The sequence below is a fragment of the Saccopteryx leptura genome, chromosome 2, assembly GCF_036850995.1.
Source record: "Saccopteryx leptura isolate mSacLep1 chromosome 2, mSacLep1_pri_phased_curated, whole genome shotgun sequence".
Taxonomy (NCBI): Eukaryota; Metazoa; Chordata; class Mammalia; order Chiroptera; family Emballonuridae; genus Saccopteryx; species Saccopteryx leptura.
This window is the reverse complement of record NC_089504.1, coordinates 152,211,210-152,231,388: the sequence shown is the minus strand read 5'-3', so window position 1 is coordinate 152,231,388 and position 20,179 is coordinate 152,211,210. Positions and strand designations below refer to the sequence as shown.

At 42.7% G+C, this 20,179-nt stretch overlaps 1 protein-coding gene and 1 pseudogene across 3 annotated transcripts in view; one reads left to right on the top strand and one right to left on the bottom strand.

The window, feature by feature from the left end:
* Positions 1–20,179, top strand: part of CACNA1C (calcium voltage-gated channel subunit alpha1 C) — a 777,231-nt gene that overhangs the window by 127,728 nt on the left and 629,324 nt on the right. The window lies entirely within an intron of this gene.
* On the bottom strand, positions 260–1,906 carry LOC136393170 (L-lactate dehydrogenase A chain-like; annotated as a pseudogene).

The window sequence follows — 20,179 nt, the reverse complement described above, 5'->3', positions numbered from 1 at the left end:
GGCATTTTGGTTAAAGGAACCCCGAGTTCTGTAACATACAGTGAGCACACATCTAGTTTGAAGGGCCGCTGTGGTGTGAGCAGCACTGGAAGCGGGGCCTTTAAGGAGGCGGAACTCTTTCCCACGGACCAGTTTCGGACGAGACAGCTACCATCTAGCATCAGGATATAGCTGCAGGGTTTTATGAACCATTACTATTTCTATCTTTAGGAAGTTGATGTATTTCCTGGGCTGTATTTATTACTGCTTTAGTCATAGATCAAATAAAAAAAGGACAAAATGCACAATCTCCAATTCAAACCCTTTTGCAGCCTAGACTGTGAAGTGGTATGACATTGGAAGACTTTAAAACTGCAGCTCTTTTTTGGATCCCCCAAAGTGTATCTGCAAATGGCCTCTCCCTGGGGTGTCAGTCTCCTTCCCAGCATCTGAGATCTCATTCTGTCCCAAGATGCGGGGAACGCTAAGGAAGAGGTCTTCTCTTATTTCATGGAGACCCTTAATCATGGTGGATGTGTAGGCTTTCAGCTTGATCACCTTGTGAGAACCATCAACTCCCTGTTTGTGAAGTTCTTTCCACGGGTTCTTGTCTATGTCACTGCCCACGTCAGGGTGTCGCTTCTTCTGGGAGACACCAGCACTCCGTACAGGCACACTAGAGTCTCTGTGCTCCCCAAGGACCCACCCGTGACAGCTTAGCGGCGGTTCTCAACCTGCGGGTCGCGACCCCGGCGGGGGTCGAATGACCAAAACACAGGGGTCACTCGCGACCCGCAGGTTGAGAACCGCTGGCTTAGTGGGTGAACTCCCAGCCTTTCCCCTATTAGGGTGAACTCCCAGCCTTTCCCTTATTAGGTAACAGAAACAAGCTGAATCCAGAGGGCAACCTCTTCCAATAAGATGGTCTTTCGGGAAAGCTTCTTATCTTCCAAGCCACATAGGTCAAGATTTATCTCCACTGGATTGGACACAATAAGCATTTGCAGTTGGGGCTGTATTTCACAATGTTCAGAATGATGGATTTGAAGATATTCACACTGTCTTTGCTGCCCAGGGAGAGGACTAGACACTTCATGAGCTTCTTCCCTTAGCTGTTTTTAATCTATGTCCTCTTCCTGTAATAAACCGTAAGAAGAAGAACAACAAAAAGGGTTTACATTATACTGGACCAAGTTACAACGGCTTTTCCCTTCTCGTGGATGTGTCTCAACTGTGATAATGACCAGATTGGAGACTGAAGTCACATTATACTCTTTGCCAGGGACAAGTTTTGGGGTTCTTTTATTTTACTTACTTATTTATTTATTTATTTATTTATGTTTTGTATTTTTCCAAAGCTGGAAATGGGGAGGCAGTCAGACAGACTCCCGCATGCGCCCGACCGGGATCCACCCCGCACGCCCACCGGGGGCGATGCTCTGCCCATCCCCTGCGTCGCTCTGTTCAGAGCGACTCTAGCGCCTGAGGCAGAGGCCATGGAGCCATCCCCAGCGCCCGGGCAATCTTTGCTCCAATGGAGCCTTGGCTGCAGGAGGGGAAGAGAGAGACAGAGAGGAAAGAGAGGGGGAGGGGTGGAGAAGCAGATGGGCACTTCTCCTGTGTGCCCTGGCCGGGAATCGAACCCAGGACTTCCGCATGCCAGGCCGATGCTCTACCACTGAGCCAACCGGCCAGGGCCAGTTTTGGGGTTCTTTAGAGAAGGTAGACAATGTTGGAGATCCATCATTCCCCTTCAGCTTGTCTTCCATGACAGCCACAAGAACAAGTTCATCTGCTGATTTCTTCATTAGGATACTGATGGCACAGGCCATGCCAACAGCACCCACCTAATGACTGTCATCTTGTTTGGGGAGTTTTGTTCTTCCTTAAGAAGATGCACTATCGGCTGGTCCTTGAAAGTTGCCATATACTGGACTAAGAACCAGAAGGAATTGGGAGTAAATGGTGGGTGAGCATAGGTGACATGTGGCATTGGCTCCAGACCTGGTGGCAGCTGCTCTGGTCCACTCCTTCTGTTTTTCTTTCCCTAAATACTGAAACATGTATTTTGTCTTTCTTTCAGCCATGGTCTATCATGATAACTTTCCTCAGACTTTGTTTGAAAAAAAAGTTAGTTTTGGTCCTCACTTTTCAGTGATGGTTTACAAAATTCTGTGCTAGGAAATATCTTCCGTCAGTAATTTGAAGATATCCCATTATCTGGACTCTACTGTTGCTGATAAGAAATCTTTTGTAAGTCCAAATCAATATTCTGGCATTTAAAAAGATATTCTCTTTGTGTATTTTTATAATGTTGTGTTAATACATAGATTAAAAAAAATCTTGAGACTTGATGAGATACTTCAATCTAAGGATTCATTGTTCACCAGTTCTGGAAAATTCTCAGTCATTTAAAAATACTGTCTCTCCCCCAGTCTTTCTATTTTATCCATCTGGAACTCAATTTTTTTATTTTATTTATTTATTTATTTATTTAGCGAGAGAGTGAGAGAGAAAGACAGGTAGGGAGAGAGATGAGAAGTAGCAATCTGTATTTGTGGCACTTTAGTTGTTCATTGATTGCTTTCTCATATGTGCCTTGACCAGGGATTTCTGCCAAGCCAGTGACCCCTTGCTCAAGCTAGTGATCTTAGGCTTCAAGCCAGCGACCTTGGGCTTCAAGCCAGTGACCTTTGGGTTCAAGCCAGCAACCATGGGATCATTTTGATGATCCCACACTCAAGCTGGTGACCCCGTGCTCAAGCTGGTGAACATGCACTCAAGCTGAATGAGCTCGTGCTCAAGCCAGTAAGCTTGGAGTTTTGAACCTGGGACCTCCATCTCAGGTTGAAGCTCTATCCACTGTGCCACCACTGGTCAGGCTGGAACTCTATTAAACTATGTGTTGATTTTTCTCATTTTACCCGTTCTCTTAAATGTTCTTTTGTACCCTGTATTTTATTCTCCCTCTTTGCTACATTTTGGGTAATTTCTTCAGTTTTAAGTTGCTATTTACTAGTACTTTTCTTCATTTGTATCTAATCTGCTGTTTAATCTTTAAATGCTTTTTATTTTCAATGACTGCATTATTTCTAAAAGTTATATTTTGTTCTTTTTCAAAATATTTTTTTTCCATAGTCTTAATTTTTTCCTTCATGGTTTCTATTCCATCTTTTAGTGTTAATCATTTCAAACACATGTATAAGGTCTACCAGAAAGTTCTGTCCGTTTTGGGAATAAAACAAAATACAACTTTTTCTTACCGTCAATAAACTTTATTAAATAATATAATTGCCATTATTATTAATGATTTCTTGCCAGCGTGAGGGCAATTTGTATATCCCATTTTTGAAAAATGTTTTATCTTTTGATGCGAAAAATTGAACCAGTGCTTGTTTGATATCTTCTTCATTTTGGAATTTTTTGCCCTTCAAAAAATTTTGTAAGGACAAAAACAAGTGATAGTCGGAGGGTGCTAAGTCCGGGGAATATAGTGGATGCGACAGACATGCTTCTGTAGCATTTCTTCCTTGTTGAAATTCGTAAAAATTACAGTGGTGTAAATGAACTTTATCAGTAGCCATGCGTACACTATTGCTTCACACATAAAGACTAACGTGAATCAACTTTGTTTTAGTTAATTTACTACGTCATATGTATACATTAAGTGATAAAAATAGGCACAAATATACCAAATAAACATGTGCTTACGTGTCAAAACTTGTTGTGATAGAAACGGACAGAACTTTCCGGTAGACCTTATATATATAATATTTATATATTTTTTCAGCTCTCGAGGAATTGTTATCCTGTTTCTTGTCTCTGCTGGCTTTCACTGATAGTGGATCAATTTCTTCGGTGACATATACAATTTTTGAGCATTAGAGCCCATGTTTGTGAAAAATTTTCCCCATTAAGTTCTAGGCACCCTGAATTTTGGAGGAGTTGCAATTGCCCCCAGTGGGCAATCTTAGTGGCTTCACAGGCCATTAGAAACAATTTTTAATATTAAAATAAATTTCTTGGAGTGTCCACAGCGCCCTGGTGCTTTAATATTTCAGGAGAAAGAAATGTCATGCCCAGAATCTCCGCCGGAGACAAGTGGAATGTGTGTGTAGAGTGGGCTGACTCATGCAGACAGGAGACGCTTTTATTTTTCTGCCTTTGCTGCATTCAGACCTGCTCTGCTGGCTCCCCCTTCCTTTTCTTTTTCACATCATCTCAGGCCTATCTGAGCTTCCCACTCACGTCCAGTTATTAGAAAATTCTCATTTCCATAATTCAGACTCACTTTGCAGATATTAAAAGTCCATAGACTACATCAGGCCTTACCCATGGTTTTCAGATTTACCTGGGGGAAGGGGATCATGACCTATGTTTTTACTTTTCGTTTTTCCACTCCTCCCCCACATCTGGTCTTCTAGGATTAGGGCAGAGGAGAGAGACTTAGAGGAACCAGGGTTACAGTCTGTGTCCTTTGCGCTGTTTTGCCTGACATTGCCTGGTCGGCATTCTCTCTACCATGCAGCAATCCCAGTGCCACCTCTTTCTTAGGCCACCTTTGTGGTTTCTAGGAAGGCCCCCGTGGGGTCTTTTATACGGCACAGTTGCTTGATGTGGGCGGATGGGGTCTCTGCCACACCTCTGGTGAATGGCAGGGCCTCTCTCTGCCGAGGTGGCCCTCCTGCCTGGAATACTTCGGCAGTGGCTTGACTCCTGTCACCGCACCTGTCATGAGCTCAGTCCAATAGAGGCTGCTGTACTTAGTTGAAAGTTGGAGTTGCAGGCTGTCTTCCATTGTAGCCTTTTCTCCTTGTCCTGTCAGCACAGCTGCGCCAAGTCTACTAGAGAATTTTCCAGATGGGAACCACGGCTTGTGTGCACCCTCCAGACTCTAAGCAACATGGGTCAGTGCTTTCCCAAGAACAGCGCTCTGCTCTGTGCTCTAGGGTGGGCATCAGGCTGGATACGAGAGGCTGGTTTCTGTTTATTCCACCCCGGTCTCTAGAGATGCTTCTGCTGGTGCCCATTTCACTTGGTTTGGGTGGAGGTTGGGGAAAGCATGCTGTGCCTTGGCCCACCCTTACCACCTCCAGCATGCCGTGTGTCTTGTCCTCTTCTTATATAGGCAGATGGGGTGGTGGAGGGAGGGGTCAAGGACCAGTTAGGCCAACAGTCCTGCTGTCCAGTGCCTCTGTTGTCTGAGGGCTGTTGCTCACTGATTGTTCTCAGGTTTGGGGCTTCAGCTGGAATTCTGAGATAAGACAAGTCCCAGTCAGCATCTGGTGACCCATCTTTTCTTATCTCTCCTTAGCCAGGTGGGCAGAGGTTTTAGACCCCATTTTTTACTGAGGTTCAATTGTTCCAGGTTCTCAGCTTTATGCCAGGGCCTCAGTTCAACTTTATTTGGCTTTGTGGGGTCTCCTAGTTCTGTCTCCTGTTTTGTTTAGAGGTTAGAATTCCTGCCCTGGTCTGTGGGCCTCCCAACAGCCCCATGTCGCCCAGAGCCGTCACAGCTGTTAGTACTTCAGCACATTAGTCAGCTTTAAGTTTCCTCTTCCTTCCTGAGACTGAGGCGTTTCCTTTCTGTTGTGCTCAGCTCATATTGTTCAGCATTTCTCTGCATCCTAAAAAAGGATGAAGTCCCAATTTCTTGGTGGTCTAAGCGTGGCCTGCTCTGTTGCCAGAACTTGGAATTTGCATCTGTGCTGTACAGACCACTAATACTTCTTTAATTTCCATCACAAGAATGTTGTGAGGACACGTAAGGTCATGGATGTGGGCATGCTTTACAAGTATTGATACATTTACGAGGATGGGATTATTACAAATATACCTCTGTCTGGTTTGTTAAAGCATTCTCTTTTGAACTGGTCTTTTAGTAAATCTGTGTTTATAAGGGGAAACTCAGAAACCAATGTGACAAGATGATATCCAATACTTGACCTCCTTTAACTATCACTTCCCAATTGTGGCACCTAATGGTTTTCAGTCTGCCCTTAGTGATTTACTCATTTAGAGTATTTAAAATTTTTAGAATGTTAGTCCATTATTCTTTTTGACATCATTAGGCTTTAGAAGTATAGATTAGATACTCATTAAAGCATATTTGGTCCATTAAGTATCTGTTAGGTGGATTATGTATATTCAGTCTATCCCAGGTACATCAGGTGGACTCATTCTGCTTTCTTCACTTAGGGGACCAAAGACTGGACAACCAGTCATCAATCAGTCAGTGCTAAGTGAGTGCTGACTGTGAGTTTGGCACTGTAATAGCCATTTGGCAAAGGGCATAACCAAACATGAACCCATTTTTTTGACAGCTAGTATCAAGTACTAGGTTTCAGACAGAAACTGCTAGATACATTGATAGATAAAACAGGCAGGCATCTGCCCTCCTCGAGCTTACAATGGAGCCTTTAGCAGAGCTGCATTAGAATTTCTCAGTCGTGGTAACATGGTACACTACACATTATAACCATACTTGCTTGAGAAGTGAATGAATCCTCCAGACTCTGGAAGTCTTGCTCAGTTTTATAAGGAGCTGATACCCTGATCGCCCAAATACCAAGTTTTATTTAATTTTTAATTATATTATTCATTTTTAAAATTAATTTATTATTTTTTAATTTATTGGGATGACATGGTTTGCCAAACAATATAGGTTTCAAGCAGCTGTACAAAAGAAGGAAAGCTTACTTTTTGCGATAGCATGCATGGACCTGGAGGTCATTATGCTAAGTGACATAAGGACCAAGTTTTTAAAATGAAACCTAGTCCAGGATTTGAGCAGCCTTTGGGATAAGGGGGTCAAACATAGTTTGAAAGATGATGTGGGTTTGAACTGCTATCTCTGTGTCACTGAGGTGCATCTCTGATTGTCACCTCCCCTTTCCGTACCCTTCCCATTGCAGTGGTGCTTTCTTACGTCACCCTCTGGGATCTGTGGCTCTTTGCCTTCATCCCTCCTTTCCTCTGTGAAGACAAGGCTCAGATCCCGACAGAGCCACGCAGCACGTCCCTGCTCACCCTGGCAGTCATGGGCCCGTGCCACATGAGCTGTCTGTCTCTAGAGGCCCACTTAACACTGAGTGAGTGGAGGGACAAGGCTTCCTCCAGGAGGAGGAGGGCTACCTGGACCCTGTCCTGGGGGAGCCTAGAATCAACTATATATTTACATTTTTGTATAAATTCAGTTTATCTCCTCTCTCAAGTATGTTCCTGTTCAGTCTTTCGTCTAATTGTGAAGTGAAAGACTCGGTCTGTTTTCCAGGAGTTCCAGTCATCGTCAAGTAAGTTCAGGAGGAATTAATGAAATGAAAACAATTCTATGGATGATTTTCCTAAGCTCGTGGCTTCAGATTAAATTAGGCAAAACATATATCTGTTAACTGATGGTCGTTGGCACCTATTCAGTGCCAACAGGGATCCCCAATTTAGGGCATGGTGAAGAAGAAATCTTGATTTAGTGCAAACAGTGCAATTGTGATACAGCATGGCTGTGAACAACTCAATAGTGTTGCAGCTAAAGTATGAAGCAGCATGGCTGTGCAAAAGCAATGCTATGAGGCACCTCTCCAGCTCCAGATTGGAAAGCACCATCTTTAATTTTTGGTCAAAAGGGAAAATGTGCTCCTGGAGCCAGAGAGAAACTGACTTATATAGACAGAACGCACCATCTTTGGTCCTTGATTGGTTGGTTCTTATGCAAACGAGGACTCCAAATCCTTGCATTTTGATTGGTCCAAAAGACACTGTTCTGATTGATCATGCTGGAGCCTCTCTGATTAGTTGATGAAGACGCTGCTGTGCAGCTCTGATTTGGCTGGGAACACCTCAGTCTTATTGGTTGAAATACAATTTCAGGAACTCCTTCGGTAGGACTGGCTCAGATGGTGGGAACACAGTGTGGACAAGCAGTTCTGTGTGGGTGGCAGTTGTCAGTTTAGTGCAGGCTTCTCTCTGAAGTGTGGTTTGTGTGAGAGGCCCCTGTTTAAAATGGTTGCTAGGCTCTGTTTTTAAATTTGAGCCCAGTTAGCCACCAAGAGCCCGTCTTGGTAGGTGTCTTCTTTCTCAGGGACCACACATCTAAGATGACAAATAGGTTTCAGGTCCTGTGCTGATTCAGGACTGGTTATGGCTGCCTGGAATGCTGTGTGTTGAAAGGATTCTGCACTGTTGTTGCCCAAGCTCAGGGGGAAGAGTGCAGTTGTTGGTTAGCAGTGTCTGCCACAGACTTAGGGTGGAGGTAGGGCATGTAGCACGCCTACTATTTTGGCCATTTCTGGTCAGATGCTTAAGCTGTCTTCTGTACAACCAGCTGATTCAATCAGTCTGTCAAACAGCCAATGAAAAGAAAATCAATTGAAGTATGTGTTTACTCTGTACTCTTACTGATCAATGTCACCCTGTTAAATTTAATTTTCTAAATAAAAATTAATAGAGCGTCGGCCTGGCATGCAGGAGTCCCGGGTTCGATTCCCGGCCAGGGCACACAGGAGAAGCGCCCATCTGCTTCTCCACCCCCCCCCCTCCTTCCTCTCTGTCTCTCTCTTCCCCTCCCGCAGCCAAGGCTCCAGTGGAGCAAAGATGACCCGGGTGCTGAGGATGGCTCTGTGGCCTCTGCCTCAGGCGCTAGAATGGCTCTGGTTGCAACAGAGCGACACCCCAGATGGTCAGAGCATCGCCCCCTGGTGGGCGTGCCGGGTGGATCCCGGTCGGGCGCATGCGGGGGACTGTCTGACTGCCTCCCTGTTTCCAACTTCAGAAAAATACAAAAAAAAAAAAAATTAAAAAGAAAAAAAGATGTGTCTGGAGCCCTGGCCTGGATAGCTCAGTTGGTTAGAGCGTCATCCCAATATACCAAGGTTGCGGGTTCGATCCCTGGTCAGGGCACATACAAAAATCAACCAATGAGTGGCTGAGTGGGTGGAACACAAATCAATGTTTCTCTCTCTCTTTCTCTGTCCTTTATTCTCTCTATAAAACTCAAGAAATTTTTAAAAAGATAAATATGTGTTTGGTATAATGTAGAAACAAAAAAGAAAAACTTAACTATTTTATAAATTCTGATTTTCTCTTTTTATTCAGGTTGGTAAGTTATAGACATATTTTTAAAGGTGGTACATCCAAGCACTTAAAATTTTTTTGGTTTAAGCTTCCTGAAGGAATCACTAGATAGTACTTTATAGTTTCATTACACTGTCTTTCTAAATAGTTTTCAATACATTTCAGTACATTTCACACTACATTATCATCTCATTTTATTTTCATATGATCCCTGAGAGAGGTTTGTTTTTAGTGCACGACTGGGGAAACTGATGCTAAAGGTGCTCTCAGTTGCCAAAGGTTGTCATGAGCAAGTGAGGGTTGGCCCTGGTCCCTAGCCTTCCTCCATTTTTTCTTGGTTGATATATATATATTAATTGAATTTATTGGGGTACAGGTTCAGGTGTGCAACTCAATAAAACATCGAACTTTCTGTGACTCCTCTGGAGCCTCCAGGAAATTTTCATCCAATTGATTATTGTTGATATATTCTCTCAGGGTCAGGGAACTGTGTTGGCACAGTGACTTAAAATATCATCTTTGCTCCTCTTAAGAGGTTGCCTTTCAGCAGCAGGCTGATGAATTAGACCCCACTGCTTCAATAACATACTTTGGGGTTTATAGGATGGAAAGTTTTGTTTGGAAATGATAATAACTCATAGTCACTTGTCCCCTGAAGTTGTTAGCGGATGCTGTCTGAGTCACCCCTACACCGTCCTTTGGCACCCACGGGGGCCTTCCTCAGGTTCACCAGAGGGGTCTGAGCTTGGCCATATTTGGCTTTCTGGAGTTTGTTGGCTTTGAAAGTGCCTTTCAACCTGCCAACACCCAAGTGGAGACCCAGATCAGCATGCATTTAAATGGCCAGGCTGTGAAGAGAGCTCAAGTGGAGACATCTAAGAGACGTGGCCATTTACTTAACATAAATCAGCCCTCTGAGTGTGAGCGTCTTAATGCATTCCTTGGGTTATAAACAGTTTAGTGTCATGACAGCCAACATCTTCTCACCCTGGCTTTTTCTAGCCCAGACCTACATTTGGATTTGTTTTTACAATCAGGCATTTTGATGATTTCAAGGCGTGGTGAGGGGGCCTTTGTATCGGGCCCTTCCTCCTGGCGTGTTTGTGCTCAATGGGTGCGGGCAGACTCTCTCTGCCCTTGCTATTGCTCCCAGGGGGCATTTTGCTAAGTATATCACATATATTAACTCATTTAATCCTCACCTCCAATTCATGAGGTAGGATCTACTGTTAACCCCATATTACAGAAAAGAAAACTGAGGTTCAAAGAGCTTAATTTGTCTAAGACCACACAGCTAATAAACGGTAGAACTGGACTTTGAACTTAGCCTGTTTTCTTAGCCCTTATTCTTAAAAAGCCTTGCTTCCATGATTGTATTATTTCTCTTCTAATTTGGATGGCTTGTTGTAGGACTTTTGAGATTTTTTTCTTGGTAGCCTAAGTATCAGCCCATATGCTGGCCGAATAAGCCCGTGAATCTGCTTAGACCTCTTCTGGCGGCAGGGGAGTTCAGGTTAGGAATATGTGCTGTCATGACAGTGGTGTCCGCATGGTGGCCTGGTCCCGACCTCAGATTTAGATCAGTGAGAACCAGGGTCCCAGAGTCTTGGTTTGTGCTCTGCTCCAGGTTTCTGTGGGGAGTCCATGTGCAGGGCTTGTGCCTGGCAGGAAACCCATTTTGGTATAAACAGGGGTTGGTATATTTAGAAATAATCTCTAGGGACTGTCATATGTATTTATCTGCATGCTCAAGAGATAAAAGTCAGGGAGGTGGATCAGTAAGAAAATGCTTGGATTGACATCCAGTTGTTGACACAATGGCTCTTTCCCAGGGAAATGGGGCAGCCTGATATATAGGGCCTATTTTAAGGTCGTCTTTATCAGTTTGGAATTGTCACTGTCTGCACTGCAGTAAAACAAGACTAGCCTGGGTCTGCTTTTCTTGACTTGAGAAAAACATCATCATCACAGGCTTGTCTTAGTTTTAGTCTCCCCCCACACACACGCTCACAAGTCACGGGACTGTATTTTCTCTTCCCCAACCCACCTGCAGATGTAACTTTCTGATTCACTGTCTCATTTAGGGCAGAAAGTTGCAGAGCAGTGTCAAGAGAGGCCGTTTTTACTTTGGATATTACACATATTTAATGTTCTTGCTTTAATTGTGTTCCAAGAGGATACAATAACTAGAGTAGTGTGCACACATCTATTCAGAAGCTGCATGGCTCATGTGGATTCTGCTTTTGGGGATAAATTGCTTTTCCTTCTCTCCTCCAGTCCCCTGCCCTCCTCTCCCTCCCTCCCTGCCTGCGTTCTTTCTTTCCCTCCACTGTGTATATGTGTATAATGAGGTTCACCTTTTATTTAAATACAGTCATGTAACACAATAGTCAGGATATAAATCATTTGTAAAGTTCTTTCATACCTCATTTATTCAGTAGTCCCTACTCCATTCAAAGTCTTTGGCAACCACTGATCTGATTTCTGCCCTTTATATATTTTGCCTTTTCCAGAATGAATAAGTGATCAGTGAAATCACGTAGTACATAGCTGACATGAGTAGCAGGCTAAATTTGGGTTAGGGTGAAAGTTTGCCAATCCTTCCTTTAAGGCAGTGGTCCCCAACCCTTGGCCCACGGACTGGTCTGCAGAGAAAGAATAAATAACTTACATTATTTCCGTTTTATTTATATTTAAGTCTGAACGATGTTTTATTTTTAAAATGGCCAGATTCCCTCTGTTACATCTGTCTAAGACTTACTCTTGACACTTGTCTCGGTCACGTGATACATTTATCCGTCCCACCCTAAAGGCCGGTCCGTGAAAATATTTTCTGACATTAAATCGGTCTGTGGCCCAAAAAAGGTTGGGGACCACTGCTTTAAGGGATCAGCTAGAAACTTATTCTTCTGTTTTTATATAGCGTCTACTCAAGAAAAAGAAAATATGTATGTCTATGTAAGGACCTATACAAGAAAATATGCAGTAGCCTGATTTCTAACAGCCCCAAAGTGGAAAACACCCAAAATGTCCTTCTATTGGAAATGAGGAAACATTGTAGAACATCCATAGAATGGAACACCACTGGACCATTTACTCAGCAACATGGTTATACCTCTGAGCCTTCCATTATATTTTTAATTCAATAGGCAAAACAATTTTCTATAAGTTTTTGGTTTTTTTTAGATTTTATTTATTCATTTTTTTAGAGAGAGAAGGGGGGAGGAGCAGAAAGCATCAACTCCCATATGTGCCTTGACCAGGCAAGCCTGGGGATTTGAACTGGTGACCTCAGCATTCCAGGTTGATGCTTTTACCCACTGCGCCACCACAGGTCAGGCAAAACACTTTTCCAAGGGGTAGGAAAGGGCAACAGAGATTACAGTTCTAGCACCACATATTTTGCAGTCATAAAATTATTTGCCTCTGGTTTTTCTTCCAAGTTTGATTCCCTTTTATTTTGAAGTCAAACACACACACTGGCATTGGGACCATTGCTGATTTCTATAAGATGATTCAATGAAAACAAACTCCTGCTCTCTATAATAGAACTTCTCATGTGGGATATCTGTTAGGAAGTCCCAGGATACCTGTCCTTGGTACATGCTGCTGCTGTGTCTGAAGGACACAGGCTTGTGCGCTACAATACACTTTTCACTGAAAGCGACATAGAAAAATGGAGTGTGTACGAACCCAGCCGCCTCTGGAATTCAGGAGAGCGACAGAAGTGCTAGCTGGGGCAAGACAACCTGTGATGATCTGGAACAGACTCTGACTTGGTTTCTGTTGTGTGAACTAACTGGAGTTCAGTGCTCAGCATTAAGCCTGACCAGTGTTCAGTACAATACAAACATGCTGCCCACTTGAGGGGTGAATGGACTTTAATTTGGGATGTGTATCTTTTATGATCAATTGAGAAATTTAATTTAGGTACAATTAATAGAATTAATAGCTGTATGTGTGTGTGCATGTTAGGTTGGTGAAAGTTTTGCACATTTTGTTTAAATGTGAACATTAGCCAACCTTCTAAGCAAGTGTTTTATATGGGGGTATATTGTATATAAAAGTGATAGTGAGGTTCAGGCTTTGCAATTAACAGTAGATATCTCTTTTATTTCACTTCTACCTTTTTCAAGAGAAAGGAGATATTTATGTATGGGTAATCTAAGGTACATAATGTTATATATTACTGTTTTTAAATTTTTATTACTTTTTTTTAAGAGGAAGGGAGTGGATTTGGCTAGAGTGGGATGAGTTGAGGTTTAGAAATAAAAATAGCCATGATTCATTGACTCTCTTGTGTGTGCAGTCCTTATATCAGAAACTTCACATGAACTGTGTGATTTAAGTCTCAAAGCAGTCCTGTGTCATAGATATGTGTATTGTAACTGCATAAACAAGAGAATAGGTTCAAAATAGCCAATGCCATGGTAACCTATAGAAGTTTGGATCTAGATAATAGGGTAGAGGGTGTGGGGGTGGAGGATGAGATTTATGGCCTCATAAGGTTTGGGGAAGCTGGTGTGGAGCACATGCATAAAACCCCGAACTTTAAAGAGCTTCCTGTTCAAGAAAGGGAGATGGGAAAACCCTGTATGTACTGCTGGAAGACAGTAAGGAAGCTCACTGTGTCTGTCCTGGGGCTTACTGGACCACCTGTGAGAAAGAGGGACTGCACGCCTGTACCACTCACAGGTGTGGAGTCTGAATTTATGTTACTTGCCTTTAACGGAAACTTTAGAATAAAAAAAATAGACATTAAAAACTAAATTGTGTCGTTCCCCCCCCCCCCCAGTTTGTATATTGAAGCCCTGGTGATGGTATCTGCAGATGGGCCCTTAGGAGGTGATGTGGTTTAGATGAGATCGTGATGGTGGAGCTCCCATGATGGTGGAGCTCCCATGACGGAATCAGTGCCCTTGTAAGAAAAGATAGCAGAGCTGTGTGAGGACATCTCTAAGCCAGGAGGAGAGCTCTTGCCAGAAACCAGTCAGGCTGGCTCCTTGATCTTGGATTTGTAGCCTCCAGAGTTGTGAGGAAGTAAATTTCTTCTGTTTAAGTCACCTCTAGTCTATTGAATTTTGTTATGGCAGCTGGAGCTGACTGAGACACATACAATAATGGAATGTTATTCAGCCTGAAAAAGGTAGAAATACTGTCATATATTACAACATGAATGAACCTTGAGGACATTATACTAAGTGAAAGAAGCCAGATATGAAGAGACACTGCATGATTCTACTTCTGTGAGACACCTAGTCACAAAGATGGAAGGTAGAAAGGTGGCTGCCAGGGGCTGGGGGCGGAGGATAGGGGCGTTGTAGTTCAGTCAGCACAGAGTCTCAGTAATGCAGGTGAAGAGAGTCTTAGAGATCTGCTCTACAGCAGCGTGCATCTAGTTCACCCTGCGGTCGTGCGTGCTTAACAGTGGGTAGGATGGTATCATGGGTGCATTTTTTACCACAGTAAAACAAGCCAGATGGAGGAAAATCAATATGCTTATGACCCCTGTGAAATAAACCCAAACAATGCTGAAGCACAGTTCTGCAGTTCAGGGTCCTCAACACTTTCATGAAACAAACCATCCTGGCTGAAGAAGAGCTAACAATAAAAGTTATAAATCCCTTAACAAAATAAACCTCCATGAGGAAAGGCCCACAAATAAAACAGCATAAGAATTAGTGCCCCAAGAACTAAAGTAACAGGACAATTTGAGGAGACTATGAAATAGTTTGTTTAAAAAGTCAAAAGAGGCCCTGGCCGGTTGGCTCAGCGGTAGAGCGTTGGCCTAGCGTGCGGAGGACCCGGGTTCGATTCCCGGCCAGGGCATATAGGAGAAGCGCCCATTTGCTTCTCCACCCTTCCGCTGCGCCTTCCTCTCTGTCTCTCTCTTCCCCTCCCGCAGCCAAGGCTCCATTGGAGCAGGGATGGCCCGGGCGCTGGGGATGGCTCTGTGGCCTCTGCCCCAGGCGCTGGAGAGGCTCTGGTCGCAACATGGCTATGCCCAGGATGGGCAGAGCGTCGCCCCTGGTGGGCGTGCCGGGTGGATCCCGGTCGGGTGCATGCGGGAGTCTGTCTGACTGTCTCTCCCTGTTTCCAGCTTCAGAAAAATTAAAAAAAAAAAAAAAAAAAAAAGTCAAAAGAGATAAAAGAAGAAATAGCATAATAAAAGAATAGTTCTCTCTGAAAAAGCAGACTTGAAAAAACAGTCTAATAGCTCTAGAACTGAAAAACACAGTCATTAATAAAGAACTTAACAAACGGGTGAAATATCTGGTTAGAAATAGTAGAAGATAAAATCTGTGATTTGAAGTTAGACCTGAGGAAATTGCCCAGAATTTAGCACAGAGAGATAAAAATATTGAATCTACAAAAGAGCTGTTGAAAGAATGGAAGGACAGAATGAAAAGTTTCAGTGTGTGTCTAAATGGAGTCCTAGGAGATGGGGGAGGTACTGGCGAGTAGGCGCTGTTTTAGAAGGTATGCCAAGAATATCCCGACATTTAAGAAACACTGATTTATAGATGGAGGCAATGCATTGAGTTTTGGGTAGGGTAATTAAAAATGTATCTACATTCAGACACTCAATGTAGAAAACTGCTGAAATGTCAAATGTCAAAGAAAATGGGAAGACCTTAAAAGCAAGCAGAGAGAAATGACAGATTATCCGTCTACAAACAGCAGACCTCATCAACCACAGTAGAGGCCAGAAGACAATAAAATAATATCTTCAAAGCGCTCAGTGAATATCAAATTAGAATTCTATACGAAAGATAGATTGTCATGCAAGAGTTAAGATGAAAAGACATTTTTCACTAAACAAAGACTGAGAGCACTTGCCTCTAAAGCAATCCTTGCTGAAAGATGACACATATAATAAGCCTGCCTTCCTTCCCCACTTCCTTTCCCCCTTCCTTCCCCCCTTCCTTCCCCCCCTCCCTCCTTCCCTCCTTTCTTCCCCCCTCCTTTCCTTCTCTAAGATTTAGGATGATATGAAAATAAAGAGGCTTTAAATATTAAACAACAATAACATAGAAGATTAGTGATGGATGGTGGTGGGTACAAAAATCAGCGTTTTGTGCATTTTAAGGTCCTGGTATTTTTCACAGGAATAATAAACTATTATTTAAAGTATTTCCTAGTTTAAAAGAAAAAAGCAATAGCCAGACATTGACCTTTGGACACCCATCATGATCATTATTAGAGTAACAACCAACGTATACTAAATTGTTATTATATGCCAAGATATTTCATTTACGTTATTTCATTTAATCTCACAGCCATCTTATTAAAAAGGTCATGTTCCCATTTTGAGAGGTAAGAGAACAGGGCACATATTAACCTTTGTACTACTATCACTTACAAAAATACATGGCAGTAGTATGTGTTCAGGAAATGTAGGTGAGCCAAACCAAGCTGAGGTTAAAATTCAGTCAGCAATTTGCCCATGTCACAATATTAGAAAAGTGATAAAACCACTGTTTTGCCTCCAATCTGTCTAACCTTGCAGTCCCTGCTTCTCTGTGGTACTCTCCCCTCATTATTGATGTCTCTGGGTAAGCGATTTCCTGTAGACAGATGCCTCTCGTACATCCTTTGGTCTCCTGTATGACATATCCCATTCGGACTTGACACCCTGGCTGTGTCTGTACCATGTGTCACACAGATGAACAGTCTCTTGATCTTTGTTTTGATTTCACAAGCCTGTCTCTCCCTGTTTCTGTGGGGTTCTCAGACAACATTGCTGGCACTGTGTTGCTAGGAGATGCAGTAATGACCCCAGTGTTTAGAGCACGTGCCCTCTCTCTTGCACACACCTGCCTGTACCATCTGTTCAGGATGCCCACTGCTGCTGCTTCAGGACCTTGACCCTGTCCTGCTGAGATGCCTCATAGCATTCTGGACTGTGGATCCTAGACTCTGGATTTCTTCAACCAACAAATTACCAGTGAGAAAATCATCACCTGGGGTTGCTAAGCTACACTGGAACCTGTTCTAGTCACACTTGAGAGAATCAATCTCTCTCCTTCTCCCTCTGTATCTATATCATCTATAGCTATATCTATATATCTACATCTATATATCTAGATATATATCTATGTCATCTATATCTATATATCTATATCTACATCTACATTTAGATATAGATATTAAATAATATAATGTATATAATATATAGATATAGATAGATATCAATTAATTGGTTAAGTCTGTGAGACAGTTGGCTCTTGTTTGCCTCTTCGGCGTGCCTAGCCATGGACTGTACCGTTTGGTTTCCTGAGTTGTCCATTGCTGTCAGGCTAACAGTTAGGCGATCCCACATGACTTGGTTTGCACATAGAATAAAGGGACTGCTCTGAGTGTATTTAGGTTCCCATTACTGGCTTCTTACACAATGTCAGCATCCTTTTAAGGGTTTTCTTTTTGTTCTTCTCTCCCTCTCTCCCTCCCTCTCTTCCTCCCTCCCTCCCTCCCTCCTTTCCTCCTTCTTTGCCTCTTTCTCTCCCTATCTTCCTTTTCTTTTTGGTGCATTTGGGTAGACCTGATATCAAATCTACCTGAGGGGTTTGCACTGCCAGTGTTTTCAGACCTGGCAGACAGATGGTATTTTAAAGACAGACAAAAGCTCTTGGTTTGCTGCTGCTGGTAGCTGTGGGCCCCTCTAATCTCTCTGCTTTTCCCCCAAAGAGGCCCTGACTCTTCATCAGGGCTGCCTGTGTTGTTGAGGCCTATGTCCTGTGGTTTTGTTCCTAAGACCAAGCATTCCAATTTTGCCAGGGTGGCCAGAGGACTAGGTTCTCCTCAGGGAGACATCTGGAAGCCGATGGGAACAGCATCCACCTTGCAGTTGGAGTTAATGAGCTTCTGTTCTGACTCCCCCAAGTCCAATGTGGCCTTGATCCTCAGTTTCTTCAGCTGTAAATTCAGGGTATTAACCTCCATGTTGTAAAGAGACTTGGGTGAAGAGAATGGAGTGGGATGATAACATGAGAAAATGCTTTGTAAACCTTAAAATACACCACAAATATAAGGCATTATTACTCTCAGTGCTCGGAGGGTGGACTCCAGGAATTAATGGTCCTTGCTGTACCATGTTTCAGTGCCAAGAACAGCAAGAGCTGTCAATAAATATTGACTGATGATGAGTTAGAGAAGCTATTGGATTCAATGTGGAAGCCAGGGCTTTATATATTAGATGCATACATTCATTCAGTCATTCATTGAGCAAATATTCATTGAGTGCCTACTAAATGCCATGCACTGGGAAGACAAGTTAACAAGATAAATGGAATCATGATTAATGTTTTCTCTGTCGCTCATAAAGTTAGAAATATAAGGTGTTTGTGTGTGTGTGTGTGTGTGTGTGTGTGTTTAGAAAGTTAAGTTTATTTACAGGGTGGGGCAAAAAGTAGGCTTACTGTTGTTCATATATAAAATAAGTCAATGATTAATAAGTAGTAATACAAAGAATAAACTCTGTTTCATGTCCTCACAGTTGTAAATCCAATTTTGCTCACACTGTGTAAAGGATTATCCTTTATGCTGAAAATATGTCTGCCCTGCTCTTTGGTGTTAAATGTCTTATATTTTGTAAAATGATGATGATAGTAGATGGTAGTTGATTTTTGAAAAATTTCTCACATAATAAATTAAAAAGAGGTGTTACTGGTCATTGAAATCCAAAAGCTTAGGAATCACTGATCCAGCCCAACCTCCCATCCAATGTGGAAGTCACTTTAGCATCCCTAACAGGTGGTCATTGAGTTTCTACTTGGGTCATTCTAGGGGAGGGGGCTCACTGACTTCACAGAGCAGCCATTCCATCCAGTTTATAATAGCCTTTATCTTTTGAAATAAGATAAAGTTGAACTCTGACATCCTGTAACTTCTGTCTATTCATCTTACTTCTTCCATCTGGAGCAAAAAAAGAATAAGAAAAAGGATTTCTTTGCTCCATATTATTTAGTCTTCCAGACGTTTGAAGCAAGCCACCTGTTCCTTACAAATGTGTTTTCCAGAGTGCTTGTCCCCTTTCTTTACCCAGTTCTCCTATGGCTTCATTCTTCATTCGTTGCCCTCTCTTCTGGTCACCTTCCACTCTGCCAGTGTCCCTCTTGGAGGCCGTGGCCCAGAGGGACACTGGCTTCAGCTGTGGGCTGACTCGTGTTGAGTGCTCACCCTGCTCCATCCCTCTTTAGGGCTCCGAATGCAGATTAAGGAGATAAAGATTATATTTGCCTTTTGGCAGCTGTGCTGTACTGTTGACTCACTGAGATGCAGTCTACTAAATCCTTAGGGGTTTTTGTCATATAAATTGCTGCTAAGCCAGGGTTCCTCCTACCCTATGTTTAGGCAGTGATAGTTTTTCATCTAAGTGCAGTACTTTAGATTCATACCTATTATATTTCATCTTGTCAGTTTGGATCATAGTTTCAGCATATTGAGGTCATTTGAATCCTGATTCAACCTTCCAACTTCCTAACTATTCCTCCCAGATTTGTGTCAGCAACACATTTGGCAAATTTGTGTTCATCTAAATTTTTAATTCAGTGTTTAAAAAGCTAGAGCCAAAGACAGAGCCCCGGTCACATCAGTAAAGACCTTCCAAGTTTAAATACATCTTTGAGTCAATGCTCGAAGCATCTGTGCTTAGAATCAATGCACCTATGCATGAAGCAATCATCCATGCATCTCTGTATCAGCAACTACAGAGCCACCTGAGTACATTATCTACACCGGTGATGTGCATTCTGTTTGTGACTCTTCTACTTATCTTTCTTTATAGGCAATGTCACCCATGCCCATTATTAAACCCATCATTGGTATGGTTATGACGTTCAAATGGGCTTTTTCAGTTCACATATCTGTCTCAAGTTCATGTTTTTAATTTTCTACTGGATATCTCCAGAATGTTTCAAGTGTTTCAAAATCAATTCTGCCCCCTAAACCCTGTTTGTCTTTCAGAGACCACACTGGCTAAGCCAGATGCCTGGGAGCCATTCTCAGTGTCTTTGTTTTTCCCCACTCCACAGCTAATTTCGTCAGCTGGGTCTTAGAGGTTCTCAAGCCTTAATATTTCATCATCCACCCCTCAGACTCTGAACCGTCTCACTTATACAAATATAAGAGC